We start from the raw sequence: 23,591 nt of genomic DNA, 5'->3' as shown, positions 1-23,591 counted from the left end.
CCTGAGTTCAAGCGATCCTCCCGTCTCAGCCTCCCTAGGACTACAGGCATGTGCCACCACACCTGGCTACTTTTTAAATTGTTTATATGGAGATAGAGTCTCTATAACTCCCTTTGTTGCACAGACTGACCTCAAACTCCTGGCCTCAAGCAATCCTCCTGCCTCAGCCTCCCAAAGTGCTAGGATTACAGGGATGAGCCACATTTCCCAGCCAGTCTGAATCTATTGTGTTTTATAAGCTTGGATCAGATGATAGAACAAATGTTTGGGAGAGGGTAAAAGTGGAGGCAGTATAGGTTAACATATAAAAAGGAGAATTGACCGGGGGCGATGGCTCATGCCTGTAACCCCAGCACTTTGGGATGCCAAGGCGGGTGGATCACCTGAGGTCAGGAGTTCAAGACCAGCCTGAGCAACATGGTGAAACCCCATGTCTACTAAAAATACAAAAATTAGCTGTGCATAGTGGCTAGTGCTTGTAGTCCCAGATACTTGGGAGACTGAGGCAGGAGAATAACTTGAACCTGGGAGGCAGAGGTTGCAGTGAGCTGAGATTGTGCCATTGCACTCCAGCCTAGAGCAAAATTCCATCTCAAAAAAAAAAAAAAAAAAGAGAGAGTTGATGTAGATTAAACACAACTAGTTAAAAGGAGACAGAAGTACAGATTCTTATTTGAAAAACATCATCTCAATGAATGTTCAGTAAGGAGAGGTCTGTACCCTGCAGTAGGGAAGTAGACCAGATGGCCTGGGAGTTACTGTAAAGGGAACATGCTTTCTGCTTGGCATAAGAATATATCTCATAAATCCCATTTAATTTTGATACCAAAATTTTCCTCTTGCTTAATGGTCTGTTTGGGCAACATTTTTCTTTCTGTTATCCTACTGTCACTAGTCATAGAAGCTTATCTTTGCAGATTCTTGACCCCAATCCTCATCCTCCAACCTAGTTTCTGGGCCTTTCCCTGCCTATCATTATAATTCAGCTGTAGAGACCTGAGTATGACTCTGGGGTCCCAGCTACACTGAGCAAAGTACAGCAAGCATTAGATTATCCTGTTCTTCTGAGAAAGTAGAGCCACTGATTTCTGCATTCAAAGGTGACCAGCTAGTGGATTGGGATCCATTCTTGTTTGTTCCAAGCAAGTTGTCTTCTGCCTTTTTTTTTTGACAAGGTTTTGCTCTGTCACCCAGGTTGGAGTGCAGTGGCACAATCCTAGCTCAATGAAGCCTCTATCTCCTGGGCTCAAGGGATCCTCTAGCCTCAGCCTTCCAAGTAGCTGGGACTACAAGTGCACCACCACACCTGGCCTCTTCCACCATTTTGAAGTATTCATGGAAGAGGAAGGAGGGTTGAGGTGGTGGTCCAAGGAAGGTGAGCTGACCTCTCTTGGAGAGCTAGCATGGTGCTGTATGATGGATCAGTGTGCAAGGGGTCAGGAGACTTGGGTTCTTCTCACACCTCAGTGACTCTGGGCATGTGATGTAAGTTTTTTGGCTTTTAGTTTTCTTATCATTTGGACAAGATATTCTCTAACATCTCTTCAGGTAATAATACCAGATGATCCAGGCTTTCCTGAGAAAGGTTGAGGTTCTAGCCTTTCTCAGGAAATAACTCAGCTGGTCTGGAACTGTCAGAAGTCAGAGCTGGGAGGGAAGAGATGGTGTTAAAGGAGAAAGAGGCCAAACTGGAAGCTAAGGGACAAAGTCAGAGCTGGAGGAAGTCCCTTCTCAAGAAGGGGGACTAGGTCTGGTCACTGCTCTTTTTTTTTTTTTTTTGAGATGGAGTTTGGCTCTTGTTGTCCAGGCTGGAGTGCAATGGTGTGACTTCGGCTCACTGCAAACTCCACCTCCCGGATTCAAGCGATTCTCCTGCCTCAGCCTCCCAAGTAGCTGGGATTAGAGGCATGCGCCACCATACCTGGTTAATTTTGTATTTTTAGTAGAGACAGGATTTCTCCATGTTGGTCAGGCTGGTCTGGAACTCCCAACCTCAGGTGAACCGCCCGCCTCCGCCTCCCAAAGTGCTGGGATTACAGGCTTGAGCCACCACGCCCAGCCCAGTCATTACTCTTTTAACCACTTCAGTGGGGCATCGGAGAGGTGGTGTCTGTACACCCTTATACTCACCATTCCTTATGTCTTGTCTTAAAATGTAAACTGAGCCAGGCAGAGTGGCTCATGCCTGTAATCCTAGCACTTTGGGAGACGGAAACAGGAGAATCCCTAGCCAGTTCAAGACTAGCCTAGGCAACACAGTGAGACCTTATCTCTACACAAAATTGGCTGGGCATGGTGGCACATGTCTGTACTCCTAGTTCCTTGGGAGGCTGAGGTGGGAGGATCACTTAAGCCTGGGAGGTCAAGGCTGCAGTGAGCTGTGACCGCACCACTGCACTCCAGCTTGGGTAAAAGACTGAGACCCTGGGGACTCCAGGGCCTGCTTCAGTCCAGGATCCTTCCCCCTATCCCTGCTCCTCTGCCACTCAGGTCTCCAGAACTTGAGGTCTCTGGTTGATTTTTTTAGTTTTTGTTTTTTAGAGACAGCATATTTTTCTGTCACCCAGGCTGGAGTGCAGTGGCACAATCATAGCTCACTGTAGCCTTGAACTCGTGGGTTCAAGCAATCCTCCCACTTCAGCCTCCCGAGTAGCTAGGACTATAGGTGCACCACCTATATTAGCACCTGGCTAATGTAGCTGATGCTTTCTGGGCAATTCAGTGTTAGTGAGAATATACCCCCTCTGTTGCCCTAACTACGTGAAAGGGCAAGGCTAAGCCATATACTCAGCCCAGGAACGCAGGGGACACGTCTTCTTTGTTCATGGAATTGGGCTAGGGCTAGGCTGTCTTCAGTTCCCTTTGAACAAGTCTTTTTCTTTCTTTCTTTCTTTCTTTTTTAAATGGAGTTTGGCTCTGTTGCCAAGCTGGAGTGCAGTGGTGCAATCTCGACTCACTGCAACCTCCTGCCTCAGCCTCCTGAGTAGATTCTCCTGCCTCAGCCTCCCGAGTAGCTGGGACTACAGGTGCACGCCACCACCCCCAGCTAAGTTTTGTATTTTTAGTAGAGATGGGATTTCACCGTGTTGGCCAGGATGGTCTCGATCTCTTGACATCATGATCCGCCTGCCTTGGCCTTCCAAAGTGCTGGGATTACAGGCATGAGCCACCACGCCCGGTCCAAACAAAGCCATTTTCTAAGGACGCTTGGATTATTTCATTCCTTGGTGCATCTTCTATTTTCATTTCATCATATTCAAGGTTGGGGAGCAAATGAGTTCCCATTGAACCCACCAAACCAATATTTTACATCCCTGCCTATCTTATGTTCTCCTCACCTCTTATTCCCCTATCTCCATTATTTCTAATGGTGGTACCATGCTACCGGGGGGGATGAGAGATGATTTCATTTGGTACAGGGACAAACATTTCATTTTAATAGCTATGTTTCTAGTGAGCATAAAGAAACATGACTCATTGGAATGTACTCATCAAGCAACTTAATTTTGCCTCCCACTGTCTCTTTATGTTTATCCAGTGGGATTAGTTCTTTCCCTGGTCTAGGGTGAAAACTTAGGCCCTGTAACTTTTCTGGTTATTCATAGGAGAAGATTCTGTGATCACTTTAAGTCTTACAAGCATAGTCTCAACTAAGTACATAATATACCCACTCTATGAAGCAGAGTCCCATGGAAAAAACTAAAAAACACAATAAAATAAAAATACATCTACTCCTTTGTCACTGGACTGGGAGGGGCAGGAAAGTGCTCATTGGGTACATTGTCTGCTGGCTTCCAGCTTCCTGGTCCATATTTTTATCAGATTCTCAGAGAACCCTCCCTACCCTCCCAATTGCTGGGATGTCTCACTTCTATTGTCTTAAAAAGAGCAAATTATCAGCCAGGAGAGGTGACTCACACCTGTAATCCCAGCACTTTGGGAGGCTGAGACGGGCAGATCACCCGAAGTCAGAGTTCGAGACCAGCCTGGCCAACATGGTGGAAACCCTGTCGCTACTAAAAATACAAAAATTAGATGGGCGTGGTGGCAGGTGCCTGTAATTCCAGGGAGGCTGATGCAGAAGAATTGCTTGAACCCTGGAGGCGGAGGTTGCAGTGAGCTGAGATTGCACCACTGCATACCAGCCTGGGCGACAGAGCAAGACTCTGTCTCAAAAAAAAAAAAAAAAAAAAAAAAAAGAGCAAATTATCCTCTATTCTAGTTCATTGCTCCTTCCTCAGCCCCTGAAATCCAGTGGTTCACCTCTCTAGCCTCTTTTAGCTAAGGTCCTTCAGTCTGCCCAAGGGGCCATCTCAGAGAAGACCTGCTCTGACCTCAAGTCAGCCCACATTAGGGCATGTGGCCCACGTTGGTCCAAGGAAACAATGACACATCACTGGGCGCAGTGAACCTGGGAAGGCAGGCTGACCCCAGCTCAGCAGTCTCCCTTGGCTCCTCCAACAGCAGATGGCCAACTTGTGTCCCATCCTTTGGATGTCTCAGTAGGTGGTCAGGTGCAAGTCCACCATGTCCTCCCAGTTGCAAGGGACAGACATCAAGTTTCCTGAGTGGTCCTGGTGAATCCCCCTCTCACCAACTCGACAGGAGGGCCAGTTCTCTATGGGGATAGGGTGAGATATCACAGCACACTAACAGCAACCCCAGAGTTCCTCCACAAAGATTCTTCCCCAGTCTCTGCCCATTCTGACCCTCTATACCCTCAGCTTGAGAGAGGGGCCCTTGCACACCTCTTTTGAAAATGTGCGTCCTTCTCTGGTGTCACACTTATGTGCATTATACCTGTTGCATCTTGCTGCCTTAGTTAAGACTTTTTGATTTAACATCTTGTTATATGTGTATCATCAAAACCATCATTGTCACAATAAGCCTGTGATTTCGTGGATATTATTGCTTAGAATAAGGCTACAGTATATATTTAACTGAAAAAAAAAAAGTGACTTAAATAAAACGGTTAATGACAACAACTGACATTTATTGATAAACTTATAATGCCAGGTTGCTCTTTGTAGTACAGTAAACATGCTTTCTCACTTAATCCTCATGAGGAAGGTACTTATATTTTCTCTATTTTACAAAGAAATAAACTGAGCCTGGGCATGGTGGCTCATGCCTGCAACCCCAGCACTTTGGGAGGCTGAGGCAAGCGGGTCACTTGAGGTCAGAAGTCTGAGACCAACCTGGCCAACATAGTGAAACCCCATCTCGACTAAAAGTACAAAAATTGTCTGGGCATGGTGGTGGGCGCCTGTAATCCCAGCTACTCAGGAGGCTGAGGCAGGAGAATCGCTTAAAGCCAGGAGGCAGAGGCTGCAGTGAGCCGAGATTGCACCACTGCACTCCAGCCTGGGTGACAGAGCGAGATCCTGTCTCAAAAAAATAAATAAATAAATAAAAATTAAAAAAAATAGGCCGGGCTCAGTAGCTCACGCCTGTAATCCTAGCACTTTGGGAAGCTGAGGCTGGCGGATCACGAGGTCAGGAGTTCGAGACCAGCCTGGCCAACATGGTGAAACCCTGTTTCTACTAAAAATACAAAAATTAGCTGGGCGTGGTGGAGGGCATCTATAATCCCAGCTACTCGGGAAGCTGAGGCAGGAGAATTGCTTGAACCCGGGAGGCGGAGTTGCAGTGAGCCAAGATCGTACCACTGCACTCCAACCTGGGCAACAGAGCTAGACTCTGTCTCAATGAATGAATGAATGAATGAATGAATGAATGAATGAATGAATAAAGTGAGGCAGAGAGGTGAAGCAGCATGTCCAAGTCACATAATTGGTGTCAAAGCTGGGATTCGAATGGAAAGAATCTGACTCCAGAGTGTGAAAGAATCTGACTCCGGATTACTAATCTGACTCCAGAGTACTCCAGAGTACTACCCTCTGTCATTTCCCGTAGGGCAGTGGGCAGCCATGCCGAGTCATGAAGGTGGCATGCAGGGATGGGAAATGCTACCTTAGGAGATAATTGACATCCTTCGCCCTGGCATTCAAGCTCTCCATAGTCTTTACATTCTTTTCCAAACGTATCTCCCCAGCGCCCCCAGGAACTCCTTCTATGCCCTTTCCCAGAGCCTAATCCACTTGAACAACTAATCTGGCATACACACACCCACCCCTGCTTCAGTTGTTCCAATGCCTGAAGGGCACTCACCTGCCTTGCTGCGTACCCAAATTGTAGTCCTTTTAGAAACCAGAGACCATTTCTGCTGCAAAAGTGCATTTAAACAAAACCACTTCTGTTAGGATCTTTTAACTACTCTTATCATTTGTCACCAGGTCACAATTATTATGTGCGTTTATGCAAAAGGCAGTGAACAAGAGTTGGCAAACACAGATCCTGATCTCTTCGTGCAGCGCCACTATCTGCTTGTTAGCATGCGGTTATCTGCTTGTCTGCTAACTTATGCAAGGCTCTCAACTTCTCTGAACGTTGGTTTCATGTTTAAAGGGTGGGTCCAGATGATATTCCTTCAGTTTTTTAATATTCTATGGTGGTTTTGCTTGCCATATTGTCTCCACTAATTTTTAAGCTCCCGAAGGCTAGAACTCTGTTTTGTGTATCTTAATACATTTCAGGACCCTGTACAAGGTTTTACACACAGAAGGTATTTAATAACGTTAGTTGGTTGGCTGCTGGGAAATAAGCCCTGTGATCACTCTGCTTTGGCCTTGACTGACCTTTAGAAATCACCTTCTGGGGCCGGGCACGGTGGCTCATGCCTGTAATCCCAGCACTGTGGGAGGCCATGGTGGGCGGATCACCTGAGGTCGGGAGTTTGAGACCAGCCTGACCAACATGGAGAAACACCGTCTCCACTAAAAGTACAAAATTAGCCAGGGCTGGTGGCGCATGGCTGTAATCCCAGCTATTCGGGAGGCTGAGGCAGGAGAATTGCTTGAACCTGGGAGGCGGGGTTGCAGTGAGCCGAGATCATGCCATTGCACTCCAGCCTGGACAACAAGAGCAAAACTCAGTCTCAGAAAAAAAAAAAAAAGAAGAAGAGGAAGAAGAAATCACCTTCTGGGTGATCACCAGCAAGGACTTTGCAGTTCTCTTTTCAGCACACGTTTATAACAAAAGTTTGGGTCCTATCTGTTGCATTTTTTTCTTTCTTTCTTTCTTTTTTTTTGAGACGGAGTCTCGCTCTGTTGTCTAGGCTGGAGTGCAATGGCACGATCTCAGCTCACTGCAACCTCCACCTCCCAGGTTCAAGTGATTCTCCTGCCTCAGCCTCCCGAGCAGCTGGGACTACAGGCGCATGCTAACACACCCAGCTAATTTTTGTATTTTTAGTAGAGATGGGGATTCTCCATGTTGATCAGGCTGGTCTCAAACTCCCGACCTCAGGTGATCTGCCCACCTCGGCCTCCCAAAGTGCTGGGATTACAGGCATGAGCCACAGCGCCCAGCCTGTTGCCTTTTTTCTTTGGGAGACCTAATGTCATGCTGTTAAGGCCCACAGTCCTTTCTCTGCAATTTTGAAATCTGAAGCACTATAAAACCAAAAGCTTTTCTTTCACTCAAGTGACAGCAAAATCTGACTTGGTCTAACAGAGGCTCACACCACACAGTATGAATATTCATAGATGTCACCATAGAAACATGAATGTGCTTGATTAGTGGGTGCTGCCCCAGACCCTGCTGTGAGGATTATGTAATTTATGATATGTGCTCTACATTACCTTTTAAAAAATCTTTAAAATTCTGAATTCCAGGGGTTTTAGATAGGGGACTTTGGTGCTATATGACCTTCCTCAACAGAGATGCCATTGGCACTGGAGTGGGACAGGTCTTTGGGCTCTTCAAACATTACAGAACCTCACCTGGGACCCTGCCTCATTGGCCTGTCCCTAATCTCAGCCCTGGCTCCAATATAACTATAGCCTGTGGTCATGGCTTACCAACTTGATTTTTAAAAATATTATTTATCTTGGCTGGGTGCGATAGTTCATGCTTGTAATCCCAGCACCTTGGGAGGCTGAGGTGGGAGGATCACTTGAGCCCAGGAGGTCAAGGCTGCAGTGACCTATGATCATGCCACTGCACTCCAGCCTGGCCAACAGAGCAAGACCCTGTCTCAAAAATAAATAAACGAAAATAATAAAATATCATTTATCTTTATTACTAAATATTTTGGCACTCCCTTAAATTTTGTGCCTGAGCTGAGTGCCTGTCTTGTCTCACCCTAGTTCTAGCCTGTGGGTCAATCCTTCCATTTCTCCTAACCCCACTGCCATGACTCTGGGATGAACTGGTGTGTCCTCAGGGCAGGGGGGACCCGCTGGAGGTTTGCACTTCAGTTCAAGCTAGTTGGGACCTGTTGCCCCTAGGCCAAGTTAGCTCATGCAAAGAAGCTGGTTCCTAGAGGCATTTTCTTTGTTATTATTATTATTTTTTTTAACCCCCAAGTATACCTGGAGGCATTTCCTATACCTGGATGTTTCTTTGGATCCCAAATGAACATTGTTCCTCTACTTTCATCTGGAAGGTGATGCAGCTACTCATTTGAGTCAATTTGCTGATTAATTCCTATAGCTGCTTTGACTGGATGTTTTAAAACTTTAAAAAATATCCAAATGCACATGGAAAATCATAAAAGCAACACAGAAATGCACAATAATGGAATCTAAGGTGTTCTATTGTGTTTTCGATTTTGTTTTATTTTGTTTGAGACAGAGTGTCGCTCTTGTTGCCCTGATTGGAGTGCAGTGGTGAGATCTCAGCTCACCTGCAACCTCTGCCTCTCGGGTTCAAGCGATTCTCCTGCCTCAGCCTCCCGAGTAGCTAGGATTACAGGCACACACCACCACGCCCAGTTAATTTTTGTATTTTTAGTAGAGACAGGGTTTCACCTTGTTGGCCAGGCTGGTCTTGAACTCCTGACCTCGTGATTCACCCACCGTGGTCTCCCAAAGTGCTGGGATTACAGGTGTGAGCCACCGCACACGGCCTCTTGGTTTTTATTTGTTCTTTTTTAAGAGACAGGGTCTCACTCTATTGCCCAGGCTGGAGTGCAGTGGTGTGATCATAGCTCAAGGGATCCTCCCACGTGAGTAGCTGGGACTAGAGGCAGAGACACTGTACCCTTATTTACTTTTTTGATGCAGAAACTGTACAGGAGCTATGACTGAGAGTTACAAGTGTCAATGGAAGAGCCAGGCGTAAAAAGTCCTGTTTCTGGACCTTCCACTGGCCAGGAGACCACGCCCCTCCTTAATCCCCAGCCCCGAGGTGTCCTCAGATGGTGGAGGACCCATGAATCAGCTATCCCCTCAATTGAAGGGCATATATATATTTTTTTATCCTTTGTTGCTGTTTAGCAGTGATGGTCATACTTGTGGGAATTGAGGCTGCCTTTCCCACACTATTAAATAACCAGCCCTTCTCAGAGTCTGAGCCATAAGTATTTCTGACACTGCCTTTTTAACCTATTGGAGGTCTTCTGGGATCATCACTTCTCTACCCCATTCCTGTCCATGCTTCCTCACGATATAGCATTTTCCATAAATATACTAAAGCATCCTCTTACATACTGTTTACTCATCTTCTTGTCCATTAAGGAAGATATTCCACAGACCAAGCCTGGCACCTATTTATTTGACTTCATCTAAACAATCTTTGCCTCCAGACATTGAAACATTTATGATTTCCCTGGCCTCTTCAGATAACTTGTGGTCTTCTACCTATTGTCATTACGCTGGAAAATGCTGAGATATAATGTAATTTGAATTAGTCAGGGAAATGAAATTTCCCAAAGGTGCCAACTGAATAGTTTTTTTAAGCTCCATAGGTTGACTACATTGTCCGTGTACCCAGCTGATATCAATAAAAGACCTTTAGTGGGGCACAGTGGCCACTGCCTATAATCCCAGTGCTTTGGGAGGCCGAGGCAGGAGGATCACTTGAGGCCAGGAGTTTGAGACCAGCCTGAGCAACACAGCAGGACCCCATATCTACAAAAAAATTAAGAAATTACCTGGGTGTTGTGCCATGTGCCTGTAGTCCTAGCTACTTGGGAGGCTAAGGCAGGAAGATTGCTTGAACCCAGGAGTTTGAGTTTATGGTGACCTGTGACCACATTGCTAAACTTCAGCCTGGGCAACAGAGCAAGACCTTGTTTCGAAAATTAAATAACTAATAAATCAATAAATAAAACCATTGCCTTGGCTGGGCTCAGTGGCTCCTGCCTGTAATCCCAGCACTTTGGGAGGCCAAGGTGGGTGGATCACCTGAGGTCAGGAGTTCAAGACCAGCCTGACCAACATGGTGAAACCCCGTCTCTACTAAAAATACAAAAAAAATTAATCAAGATGGTGGTGTGCACCTGTAATCCCAGCTACTCGAGAGACTGAGACAGGACAATCGCTTGAACCCAGGAGATGGAAGCTGCAGTGAGCCGAGATCGTGCCACTGCACTCCAGCCTGGGCGACAGAGGGAGACTCCGTCTTAAAAAAGAAAAACCAACAGCAACAAAACACGTTGCCTTTATTCTGGGAGATTGATCACTTGAAGCCACCTTAATTCTGCTCACTCCTTCGTCTTTCTTGGCATTGCAGTTTCCCTTGCTTTTAGGGCACATTATCTGAAATGGTAGCCCTGTCTTTTATTTAGTAAATATTTGTAAATATAAGTTTTTAAGAGTCAGTATAATGCCTCAACCATACTCTAAAGGAGAAAGAAATAAGGGAAAGTTAGTTATAATACTGTAGGGGTCAAAGCAAAGTCTCCCCTTTGCCTTCTGAAGGTTTGCTGAAAAATCAACTCACAAAACTCAGATTAATTGGAGAAAAAGCATATAAACTCTACTAATGTGTGCACGGGGAGAACCACAGAGTGATTGCCCACCCTCCATCGTGGCTCAGAAGCTTACAGAACATCTTGGCAAACCAGGTATGGGAGGGGGGCAATGAGGAATTCTGTTGATGGGTAATAAAAGATTATGAGGGAGGAACGAGTGGATCGGGAACAGACATTAACTTGTAAAGGGTCTGTTCAGGTGTGGTTTTCAGATGTGGTTACATTCTTGGTCTTACAGAGGAGAAGAAAACACAATTGTTCTCTTTGGTGGATCTGCATCTTAGGCAGATGAAGGAACTTCAGAGAACTTCATCCTCCTTTGGGAGAGTAGATGGGTGGTGGGGAGAAGGTCAGAGAGACCTTGAGGTATTGGTTTCTGAGCCCCAGCAATATATCATTATCTATTCTAACATGTGCTTGCTTGGGCACAACCATACAGAAGGCAGAAGGATGCAGTCAGATGCTTGAACCTTTGCATAGACTCACCGAGAATGTAACATCCACAAACACCCACAAGATACAGGTGTATTGTGTGAGTGACTCAAATACCAGGAGAGGTGCTGCTGGGGTTGACGTGACTTTCCAAAATGCTGAACCATTCCTGGTAAAGCTCCAAAGAACACAGAGTACAGTATCTCCTCCATTTTGCTTGCTAATGGTGTTCCTAGACAACTCAGCATGTGTTAAAATCGTGCAAAACCCCGCTGTGTTTATTTTAGAAAGGGAGTTCGAATCTTGATATAGATAATTATAAAAGGACGTTTTACCTCTGTGACGTCCAGTAGAACGTTCCAAAGTCATGTGGGAGAGTTCTTTCGTTGGCCGTGTGGGAATTGCATTCCAGGTGTCCACTTGTAAGTACCTGTGGCATTCCCCACCTACCATGGTGCTGGCAGAGCTGCCCTTCAGCTCTTTCTCATGCCGGCACTGGAAGGAGGGCCCAGGACTGGGATACCTGCGTTCTCGGCCTGGGCTACCGTGTCTCAGTATTTGTATGACCTTAGGTAGGTTACACTTAACTCCATGTGCCTGGGTCTCCTCTCTGTAAAAGGGATGACCATGACACACGCTTCTGGCCTAACCTCGGGACGGATGCCCACTGTGCTGCCCTCCCGCGACCCCAGACAATCCAGGGCATTCGTGTGTGCCCACAGCGTATACCCTATCCACGAGCTCTCCCTTGCTGTAATTTCTCCTTACTATTTAAACATCCTTAGGTCTCTCTTATCTTGAAAGAGAGAGATAGAGAGAAAGAAAGAAAGGCACGGTGGCTCACGCCTGTAATCCCAGCACTTTGGGAGGCCAAGGGAGGTGGATCACCTGAAGTCAGGAGTTTGAGACCAGCCTGGCCAACATGGTGAAACTCCATCTCTACCAAAAATACAAAAATTAGCCAGGCGTGGTGGCAGGCACCTGTAATCCTAGCTACTTGGGAGGCTGAAGCAGGAGAATCACTTGAACCTGGGAGGCAGAGGTTGCAGTGAGCCGAGACTGTGTGCCATTGCACTCCAGCCTGGGCAACAAGAATGAAACTCTGGCTCAAAAAAAAAAAAAAAGACAACAACAACAACAAAAAACAAAAAGAAAGAAGGAAAGAAAAAGGAAAGAAAGAGAGAGAGAGAAAGAAAGAAAGGAAAGAAAGAAAGAAAGAAAGAGAGAGAGAGAAAGAAAGGGGGAAGGGAAGAGAATAGGAAGAAAGGAGGGAGGCAGAGGGAGGACACCTGTCTCACCTCTGCTTCCCTTCCAGCAGCTTTTCTCTCTCCTTTTCTTCACAAACTAATTTCTCAAGAGTCATTGCACACACTATCTTAGTTAGCTCCCCTCACAGTTCTCCTCCATCTTTTCTTTCTGTAGCGATGGGGTCTCACTATATTACTCAGGCTGATTTTGAACTCCTGAACTCAAGTGATCCACCTCAGCCTCCCAAAGTGCTGGGATTACAGGTGTGTGCCACCATGCCTGGCCTAAAGGAAGCATTTTTCTTTCTTCTTAAAAAAAAAAAAAAAAAAAAAATTCTAGATAGAGTCTCACTCTGTTGCCCATGATGGAGTGCAGTGGCATGATCATAGCTCACTGCAGCCACGACCTCCTGGGCTCAAGGATCCTCCCACCTCAGCCTCCCAAATTGCTTGAACCACAGGCCTGCACCACCATGCCTGGCTACGTTTTAAATTTTTTGTAGAGATGGGGTCTTGCTATGTTACCCAGGCTGGTCTCAAACTCCTGAGCTCAAGCCATCCTCTCACCTCAGCCTGCCAAAGGGCTGAGATTACAAGCGAGAGCCACCGCGCCCAACCTACACTCCTCCATCTCACATGCTCTTTAGTGTGCTGCTTAGCTTTCTCTGTCCCTGGCCAGCTTACAACTGCAGTTGATCACAGCCTCCAGCACTCTCCTGCCTCCGCTTCCCTGGGTGTCCTCCTGCCTCTCTGGCCCCTTCAAAGCACCTCGTCCTCCACCAGCCCCAGATGTCACCCCATGTACCTTCTCCACAGTGTGCTCCTCCTCTGCAGTGCTTCATCCAGGTGGGGTCCCAAACTGACTGTTCCCACATGTCCTGGAGCACCTCACACTTAGAGCACCTAAAAGGCAGCCCATTGTGGGTCCCCAGATTCGTACCTCTTCCTGTAGCTCTTCTCTTGGGTGCCATTGTGCAAGTCAGAAGTCTGAATGTTAGGCCAGGCACAGTTGCTTACACCTGTAATCCCAGCAGTTTGGGAGGCCGAGGTGGGCGGATCACTTGAGGTCATGAGTTCGAGACCAGCCTGGTCAATATGGTGAAACCCTTTTTCTACTAAAAATACAAAAAATTAGCCCCCTGGTGGGGGCTAAGATTATGAGTGTGGTGGTGCGTGCCCATAATCTTAGCTACTCAGGACGCTGAGGCAGGATAATCGCTTGAACCCGGGAGATAGAGTTTGCAGTGAGCTGAGATTCTGCCACTGCACTCACAGTCTGGGTGACAGTGTATGAGACCCTGTCTCAAAAAAAAGAAAAAAAAAAGTCTGGGTGTCATCCTCGACTCCTCCCTCTCAATCTCCCTCCCAATAAATCACTCACTGAGTCCTGTCAGTCTTGGCTTCTTAATAGGCTTCGCTAATTTTTGTCATGTTTCTTTTCTTTTCTTTCTTTTTTTTTGGACAGGGTCTCGCTCTGTTGCCCAGGCTGGAGTGCAGTGGCACGATCTCAGCTTGCTGCAACCTCTGCCTCCCTGGTTCAAGCGATTGTCCTGCCTCAGCCTCCCAGGTAGCTGGGGTTGCAGGTGCACGCTACCATGCCTGGCTCTCAACCCCAGTGTCCAATAGAGATGGGGTTTTGCCATGTTGGCCGGACTGGTGTGTTGTGTTTCTTAATAGCCTTCACTAATTTGTGGTAGCTGCTTGACCCTTGTTAGCATTTAAGATTGTTAGCATTTAGGATTGTAATCCCTGATTTACTGTTTGGACTGAGTTAGAGGCCCTCAACACTGATGATATTAGGGTCCCATAAGCAATTAAAAATAAATTAATATAGTTCTAAATTATAATATAAAACACAGATAATTTATATGTGTGCTGAAGCCAAATGACTTCATTTGTATTCTCTCTCATTTTTTCTTCTTTAAAATAATTTTCTTGATGCCCCATGGTGGCCGGTGCCCTAAGCATGTGTGTAGTGTGCAGATGGGTAATCCAGGACCATATAGAATGTCAGCTTCTTTTGGCCCTGGGCTGGGGTCTTTGACTTTGTGGTCTTTGAATGTACCTGGTGGCACAAAATAGATACTGAGTAAATGTTTAATGAACGTGTGAGTGAATGCATGAATACTGAGATGAATTTGAAATGTCTCGCTTAAGTAAAAAGCACTGTAAGAATGTAAGTTATTATTAGTTTTCTGATGTTGGATGTTACTGTAGAATTTCCAAGCTCTTATATTGCCAGTGTTTTAAAAAACAACCAGCCCTGCTGTTGTGCGTCAGCATTCATGCCCCAGCTTACATTGCATTCAGTGGTCTGGACATAAAATATGCATGTAAAGATTCCCAAATTAATAAGCTAGTGAATGTGTACAATAGCATGGTTTGTCTGAGTCCCTTTAGTCCTAAGTGGGTCTCTCTTTGTTTTGAGACAGGATATCTGCCGGCCACGTGGCTCACACCTGTAATCCCAACACTTTGGGAGGCTGAGGTGAGCAAACTGCTTGAGCTCAGGAGTTTGAGACCAGCCTGGGCAACATGGCAAAATTTCGTCTCTACCAAAAATACGAAAAATTAGCCAGGTGTAATGGAGCGCGCCTGTGGTCCCAGCTACTTGGGAGGCTGAGGTGAGAGGATCACTTGAACCTGGGTAGCAGAGGCTGCAGTGAGCAGAGATCGTGCCACTGCACTGCAGCCTGGGTGACAGAGCCAGACCCTGTCTCGAAAAAAAAAAAAAAAAAAAAAAAAGGCCAGGAGCAGTGGCTCACACCTGTAATCCCAGCACTTTGGGAGGCCTAGATGGATGGATCACTTGAGCCCAGGAATTTGAGATCAGCCTGGGCAACATGACAAAACCCTGTTTCTACCAAAAATAAAAAAATTAGCCAGTCTCATAACCTGGTCTCAAAATAAATAGATACAAACTTTTTAAAAATAATATTAAGAGACAGGGTCACACTCTGTCACCCAGGCTGGAGTGCAGTGGCACCCTCTCGGCTCACTGCAGCCTTGCCCTCCTGGCCTCAAGCAATCCTCCCACCTCAGAGTCCTGAATAGCTGGGACTACAGTGGGTAAAGACTCTTTCAGCTGTCTGGCTGTGCATTATCTAACATGGCCACACACAGCTGTGACAGTGAACCTGAGGAGGAGGCTGTGCCTGTGTCTGAGGGCTTTGCTTTGGAATCAGGTGGTTGTGATGGTGCTGAGGTGTTGAAATGGGGCATCTACCCTAGAAAGCCTGTGTGAGAGCTCAGAAGGGAGGAACATGGCCTGAAGGCCTAAGTCAGGCAGTGTGACTCGGAATAGCACAGAACTTTGGGGGAAATAAAATATAAAATCCAGAAGGCTGGCCGGGCATGTTGGGTCACGCCTGTAATCCCAGTACTTTGGGAGGCCAGGGTGAGTGGATCACCTGAGGTCAGGAATTCAAGACCAGCCTGGCCAACACACAGTGAAACCCCATCTCTACTAAAAATACAAAAATTAGCTGGGCATGGTGGCAGGCACCTGTAATCCCAGCTACTGAGGAGGCTGAGGCAGAAGAATCGCTTGAACCTGGGAGGCAGAGGTTACGCTGAGCTGAGATTGTGCCATTGCACTCCAGCCTGGGCAACAAGAGTGAAACTCCATCTAAAAAAAAAAAAATCTAGAAGGCTGTGGTTTAACAAATGTAACCTGACTCATTATTATGGGCTGTGGACAAAACGAGTGTGAAAACATCTCCAGGAGATACTAACTACATATGCGAATAGACTCCAAAGTTTAACCCTGTCTTCTGGCATTAGGATGGATGCCTTCTGCAGGATTGCTGATCCTGGGTGGTGGAGGGAGTAACTCAGTGGAGAAGCAAGAAAAAGGAGGGCCAAATTGGAAGAGGAAATGTTTCCAGGAGGGATTTGGCAGGCAGAAACCCCAGAGCTGGAATTTTTGTGCCCAGTGCAGACCTCTGATGACCAGTGTGGTTCTCCCTGGATTTGCCTCCATGTCTGTTTCTGGGCCCCACCCCCTGTCCTAACAAGAGGGTCCCTGATGTTTTTGCCTCCAAACTTTTTATTTAGAAATAATTTCAAACGTACAGAAAAGTTGCCAGAACAGTACAAAACACTCATATATTCTTTACCCAGATTCACCTGTGATTCACATTTTGCCCCATTTGCTTTATTTAATTTTAAAATTTTTGTGTAGAGACAAAGTCTCACTATGTTGCCCAGACTGGTCTCAAACACTTGGTTTCAAGCAGTCTTCCTGCCTCAGTCTCTCAAAGCGCTGGGATTACAGGCATGAGTCACTGCATCTGGCCACTTCTGTTTTTAAATTTGGTGCTTCTTCTGTAGCCCTGGTTCTTGTCAAATGTTGGATGAGCCTTTGTTCTGTGTTCCTCTGTTGGATCTTGAGGTCTTCAGGTCACCTCTCTGTGAACGCTGATTCTGTGCACCAGAGCCAGCCACCACTGGCTGTGGACAGGAGGGTGGGATGTACCTGCTGGGCACTGGCAAGAACTGGTCTAGGCATCCCCTACTTCTCAACCCTAGTGTCCAGAGTATAAGCATGGTGGGCAGGGGCACGGCCGACTGGCCTGGCTGCTCCAAATTCAATAACCACCAATTCAGGGCCCTTCCTGTGCCTAGATTTGCTGGCTGAAACCTTGTAGCCCCCATGGCTGCTTCTCTGATAGAGCACAGAACCCACAGGCACACTGCCTGGCTTCAAATCCTAGCCCTGCCCTTACTAGCACTGTGACCTTGAGAAAGCTGCATAACCTCTTTGGGTCTCATCTCTAAATTCTCTTCTTGCCTTTCTCAGGCTGGTTTGAGGCTGTCCTAATGAATGTAATGGGTCCTCTTATCCTTTGTCAAAAGGAATGTTAATTATTTTCAGCAGTCTAATTACGTGGCTAATGAGAGACTGACTGAGATAACATTCCCTTTAATTACTCTTGCCTAAGTGCTGTTTGAAGCCATATTTTGAGCATTAGCAAGACTGGGTGCTTTCTCAGTATATGGAGCTGTCCAGCAAGGGGCTGAGCGAAGGGCAGGGGTTGTTGGGCTTAAGGCTTATGGTGGAGGTGCTTGGTGTGGCTGGGGTCAGTGTCCAGCTGACTGCATGCTGGCCTTTCCTGTGGGCTGTTACTTAAGGAAAGGAATGGTCCCAATTGGTTCAGATGGAGAGCAGACAGCAACTGTCACAGATTCCCCAGAACAATTCTCATCCTTCAATTAAAAAAAAAAACAAAAACTGATTTATTTTTAATAAATAAATAAGTTTATTATACGTGTGAGCCACTGTCCCTGGCCTTACCTTGTCAATTTCAGACTGACATCCTTATAGCTCCAAGTCCAAAAAAAAAAAAAAAAGAAGATTCCTCTTTTGTGGTCTTTGTGGCCATTCCAACAAGAATCTCAGGATTGGCTCTGACTGGAGCATGTATCCATCCCTGAACCAATCACAGAACCAGGGGAATGTGGTGCTGTGATTGGCCAGGCTGGGGCCTGATGCTCACCCCAACAGGCAGGGTATTGACAGCATCCAAAGCACACTGACCCCCCAGTGTTGGAAATAAAGCTCAGTGTAGCGAAGTGAAACCAGCACTCAGGCAAAAAAAAGTTTTCTCAGCAAGGCAATTTACTTCTGCAGAAGGGTGCTGCCTTTGTCAGTTACAATCACAGGAGCACACTGAACAAAGGAGAGCAGGGGTTTTTATCCCTAACACAGACCCTGTTCCTGTGTCCTCCCCGTGTTGGCTGGGGTTGGACTGCACAATCTAAACTAATTCCGATAGGCTACTGTTGACATCATCAAAGGAGGCAAGGGTGGGCACTTGAAGGGAAAGACGAGTACATAGGTGATGGGACATGCTTGGGTGTGTTTGGGTGCAACAAAGATGGGGAGGGCTGATAGATGGATGGGTAAGATTACTTTCAGAATAGAACAAAGAACCAAGTACTGAAACCTTTGAAGAGAAACTGCCTAACACCAGCTACTCTGGCCTTGCTGTTTCTCAAACTTTGTCTAACTTTCTCCTACTTCAGGGTATTTTCACTAACTGTCCTCTCTGCCTGGAATGCTTTTCCCAAAGTTCTTTGCATGGCTTCTTCTCATCTTTCTGACCTATGCGCAAATGCTACCTCCTTAACATTTAAGACTCACCCTCCAGCATCTGGTTTCTTTCTTTCCCCTACCTGGCCTTCCCCATCTTCATGGCATAATATTAGAAATTATAGTATGTTTGGGACTGCTTAGTTATTGTTGATCTCCCACCTGCCTGTGAGCTCCAAGGGGGCAGGACCATTGTCTTGTTCACACATGGTACAGTACCTGGCCTTCACTGGGTCTCAATAAATATTTGTTGACTACTGGAATACAACACCTTGAATAAACAAACCAGTTACCACAGGACTTCTTGTACTAAGTTCCTTGGTTGTTTAGAAATCTCTGGGTGGCTTGGTTGTACAGGCTGTGAAAAGCAGAGTCCTAGTGTCACACCATAGGAGCAGTCCAGGCTTGTCTTCTGAAAGCCCTGCTGGGCTTCTTTCTGCATCCCTGGTGAGGCAACAAAGGGGCAGGGTCCTCGTCGCTTCTGAACGTGCAGTGTGGTGGAGTAACCTCCAGGACACCCTCAGGACATGGGCAGTAATGGGGAGAACCCAGATAAAATCCTGGTCACTTTGCCAGTGAGTCTGTGAGGCCACTGCCTCTTTTTTCTGGCTGACAGGAGAGGGCTTCCTGGTCTTACGTGCAGAGTATTCTAGGGCCTCTCAGCCACTGCCTGATGGGATCTGCATAGGGGATTATTGATGAAGGCAAGGTGAGGCAGCTCTTTACAGTAACACATGCCTCGCTCTGGGACGGCGGCCAGGCAGCTAATTAGAGAGCCCAGCAGCTGTCCAGCCTTTCAGGCAGCGAGCAGCAGCTACTGAGTGCCGGAGGTGGGAATGGGAGGAAAGGGACATGGGACCAGAGACCACCCTCCAAGGTGGTGGAGTTGGGTGGTCAGGGTTTGCTCAGAGGGGGATTTTGAGAGGGGCATGTGAGATAGAGTGGGCTATACAGGGAGAAGGAACGGGGAGAGGAGAGGGACAAGACAGGTGGTCTCCAAGTGAGACAGAAGAGATGTCAGGCAGACAATGCAGCTTCCAAGCTCAGAGCAAGGGGCACAGAGGGGAAGGACAGGGCCCGGTGGGGTTGGGGCCTGGCTCCCATCTCCACACACCTTCCCCATGCCAGGCAGGCCCCCATGGCCTGGGCCTCTCCTTGCTTCCCAGGGGAGCTGGACAGACACAGGCTTTCCCCTCAGGGGATCTGGAATACTGATTGCTTTTGTAGTTGAGCTTGGCCCCTCCTCAGTGTAGGAAGTTACCAGATCCATTTGTGCTCAGGGCTTTTCTTACTCTAGGATAAGTAAAAGTGGCTGTTCTGAGTCACGTGGGAAGAACTGGGGGCTTTGAGTAACCAGAGGGTTCCCCAGTGGGCCTTTAGGCATCTTCTCTACTTTGTGGGCACCTGGGTCAGAGTGTGGTGTAATAAGAAATGTATTCGGTCTTTGTCCCAGGTCCTGGTCATAGAGCTCCTAAAACCCTTGACATTTCCTGAGTGAAAGGAATGCCTTTTGTTATTCATAATAAGCACCTTTGATAACACCTGAGTTTGTGCTAATGAAGTTACTGGGGAAGTGGTGGGGTGGTGGAGGGGCTATACAGCCTCAGGATGGAGCCAGTCACCAGAAAGACCAAATGCTTAGAGGATTGAGGATTAGAACATTTGACCCCACCATCCAACCTCCAAGAAAGGTGTGGGAGGGTGGAGATCAAGCTACATAAAAACTCCTGAACAAGATTTGATAGGTTTCTGGGTGGCTGAACATGTGGCGGTGCTGGTGGATGGCCGCCAATACATCACCCTATCCATGTCTGCATCTGGCTGTTCATCTGCACCCTTTATAATAAATCAGTAAAGGTAAGTGTTTCCCCGGGTTCTGTGAGCCATCCTAGCAAATTAATAGAACCCACGGAGGGGGTCAACCTGGTTTGTAGCCAATTGGTCAGAAGTGTAGGTGATGATTTACTGTGTGTGACTGGCCTCTGAAGTGGGGGCAATCTTGTGGGACTGAGCCCTCAAAATGTGGGGTCCACTGCTATCTCGGGATAGACAGCATCAAAGTTTAAATGAACTGCAGGAGACCCAGCTGGTGTCCGCTGGAGAACTGTTTGGGGTGGGGGACCCCCTCCATGCCCACCCCATATCTGGTCATAGAAGTGTTCTGCTTTGAGTGTGAGAGCAGAAGGAAAAACACTTTTTTTGCTTTATAGGGAGATTTGGGGAGGGTTAAGGAAAAGGAGAGTGGGGGTAAGAAAACAGAGGTAGTGTTTGCCTGCATACTTTCTGTCTCCAGTGTTAGGTTCCAGGCCAAGGAGATGATGAGGGGCCGGGGAGAGAGATCTGGTTTTTAGGTTCCGGTCAGAGAAGCAGAGACTCAATCCTGCAAGCCCAGCTTACCTTAAATAGTTATAGGAAAGGAGAGAAAATGATGCAAAGGGAATTTCCTGCCAGTAGCCTCTTTGGGAAGTGAATCCTACGTGCATGAAAACTGATGTGGGTTTTGAGAGTGCCAGCACATTGTAGAAATAACAGAACAGGAGTTGTTATTCTCTGACCTGAACCTGCGCTTGGCCCCTTGCCCATGTAGGAGCCTGCAGTATCTCCCCTGATGCCTGGGACAGTCTGTTCCTGCCCCAGTCTTCCTTGCGTGATGTTGGACATGTCTTCTGTGTTGTGCAAACCTAGACTGCCCACTCTGCCTCTCTTCATTCTCTGGTGGTGCAATGACTCCTGGAGATGGGAGAAAGGAAAGTGAGCACCCTCCTTGCTTCCTTCACCTGCAGAGACAGCCTTGCCTGTGGTAAACTGACATGTATGGCGCTTTGTGGGAGACAACCCATCTGTGATGGTGACCCAGAAATTAGAGAAAAACACAAGACATTGCTATGTTTGATTAGTAACACTAGATGTTTCAGTTGCCCAAGAATTTAGATGTAGCTGGGCCCTTCTTCACCTTGCCTGTCCATCCATCCAGTAGAAATTTTATGATCTCAAGGAATTCATAGTGTGGTGGGGGAAATAGACACAAAGAAATAATTTTAAGATGGGACGACATGTTTCAGTTGAAGGATGGTCAGATCCCCCTGGGAACATCAGTGATGGAATGACCTGGAGGCTGTGGGATGGCATCGCAAAGGAGTGAGGAGGGGGCAGGGTCTGGAAGAAGGAGTCAGAATGGTGGCTGCAGAGGAGGGCAGGAGAGATGACAGGGCTTGAAACAGGCCGGTGGTCTCTGCTTCTTCATGCTCCCAGCAGTGTCTCAGGCATATTTACGAGAAGCTGCATGGACAAACTCAGCTGTAAGTTTGCAAAATAAGCAGCTTATTTGGAACGGACTAAGTAGATTACACGGACTTGAAGACCCTTGCGTGCAGACATGTGCCTTAAGGATGAGATTTGGGTGGGAAGCAGTTCCAAGGCACGTCGTATGGGGACAGGGTGATTCTGGAGGCTGAGGACTGGGATTTGAATCAAATGTTTGGATATGGCCAAATCTCTTACTGTTCTGAACCCTCTGTGTTTTCATTTCTAAAATAGAGGTGACCATTTCTGCCCTCCCTGCCCCACAGGAGCCTGAGAAAATCATGAGAGAGGATCTAAGTTCCATCCATATGTTAGTTCCTATAAAGGCTCATCATTCATTCATATGCTCCAAGAACCTCTGGTTCAGGTACTGCAGTCCTCAAAGGAGCCTCATGTCCTCTGTCCCCTGGGACCTACTCTTGGGGGATAGGGAGTGTCAGTGAGGCCTAGGGACAGCTTATGCACTTGGAGGAAGAGGTGTGACCCCTGCAGCACCATCATCTCTTCCTCCCTGCAACTAAGTTTTTCCTGGGGAAAAAGCCTGCCAATCAGGAAGCGGGAGGTCTCTGGTGGGATGCTGCCCCGAAAAGGAGTCTGTTCTGAGTGCTGGGGCTTCAGGTGCCAGGGCTGCACCCCAGCAGGCAGTGGGCTTCCAGAGCTGGCTGCAGCAACCCTCAGGCTGTGCCGGCAGGATGTGGTCTTTGGTTTCTGTTTCTGTTTTAGTTCTGACTTGTGCCGTGGATGTGGCTGAGGGCCTAGGGTAGGGGAAGTCGCCACAGGTGGGATTGAACTCTCCAGGCACATGGTCCTTGTGGTGCTGGTGGAGAGGGAGTCCCAGAGGGTTCGGACATGCCCCGTTAAAGCCTTTTCCTCAAGGTGATAGGTACGTGCCAAGGTGACCCCGTCCGCCATCCGGCAGGCTGGGAAAAGTGGGAAAGATGGACAGGTTGGGGAGGGTTGGAGAGTCCTGTTTGTGAAGGAGCTGGGGGGTCGGGGGAAGGCAAGGCTGAGTACAGCAGCCCACTGTGATGCTCTCAGTGCAGAGGCCCCGAGGGGAGACCTAGGGGAGGCACCCCCCAAAACCACACCATACAGTGAGTTTCAGGTCCCCCATTCCTGCGCTTTCACTTCTCCTCGGCTGCCTGGCTGCCTCACAGGTTGTCAGCTTGAGCAAGGGCCCAAGTGGCGTCTACTCAGAGAGCCTGGGGGTCAGAGGGGAGGGAGGAAGGTGGACATGGGCATCAGCACAGGCCAGCGCCTCTGGTCCATCCTGCCTGGTCATCCACGGGGGAGTGCCAGCTCCCACCCCCTTTATAATGGCAAAGGGCATTATAAAGTAAGATTTGTATTAGCTTGTAGCCGGCTACTGATGTTCATAGGAAGGGCCTCAACCAAAATCATAAAATGAGATGAATAAATATTGGAGAGGTAGAATTGTACATAGAAAGATTTAGCACACATTTTGTTTTTCTGCATGTGCGGTTGTTCTCTGCTTTCAAAATGCTGAAACAGATGTCCTACATTGTCTGCCTTCCATGAGGTTCTGACCGCCCTTGAGAACAGATGTACCCACTACAGGGTGAAGGTGAGAATGTAATTTGAAGCTGAATGAGGATGTAACTGGATTCTAAAATTATAGCTCCTCTCAGATTCACAAGTGTGCACACATTCAGGCAAGAAGCCCTAAGTCCTAACC

General features: G+C 47.4%; 1 protein-coding gene across 9 annotated transcripts in view; it reads left to right on the top strand.

Annotated features, from left to right (window-relative positions):
- Positions 1-23,591, top strand: part of TMEM229B (transmembrane protein 229B) — a 46,865-nt gene that overhangs the window by 5,507 nt on the left and 17,767 nt on the right. For 2 of the 9 annotated variants that reach the window (XM_073997594.1, XM_073997591.1), the window contains exons 1-2: positions 22,617-22,778; positions 23,408-23,480. The exons of 4 other annotated variants lie outside the window; for them this stretch is intronic. The gene's annotated coding sequence lies outside the window, so the exon portion shown is untranslated. Of the gene's footprint in view, positions 1-22,616; positions 22,779-23,407; positions 23,481-23,591 lie in introns of those variants that run through there. 3 more of the 9 variants (XM_073997595.1, XM_073997592.1, XM_045397560.3) reach the window with 2 other exon arrangements.

Source organism: Macaca fascicularis, chromosome 7, assembly GCF_037993035.2.
Source record: "Macaca fascicularis isolate 582-1 chromosome 7, T2T-MFA8v1.1".
In the NCBI taxonomy this organism is placed as follows: domain Eukaryota; kingdom Metazoa; phylum Chordata; class Mammalia; order Primates; family Cercopithecidae; genus Macaca; species Macaca fascicularis.
The sequence above is the reverse complement of the archived record's forward strand: the minus strand, read 5'-3'. Positions and strand labels throughout refer to the sequence as shown.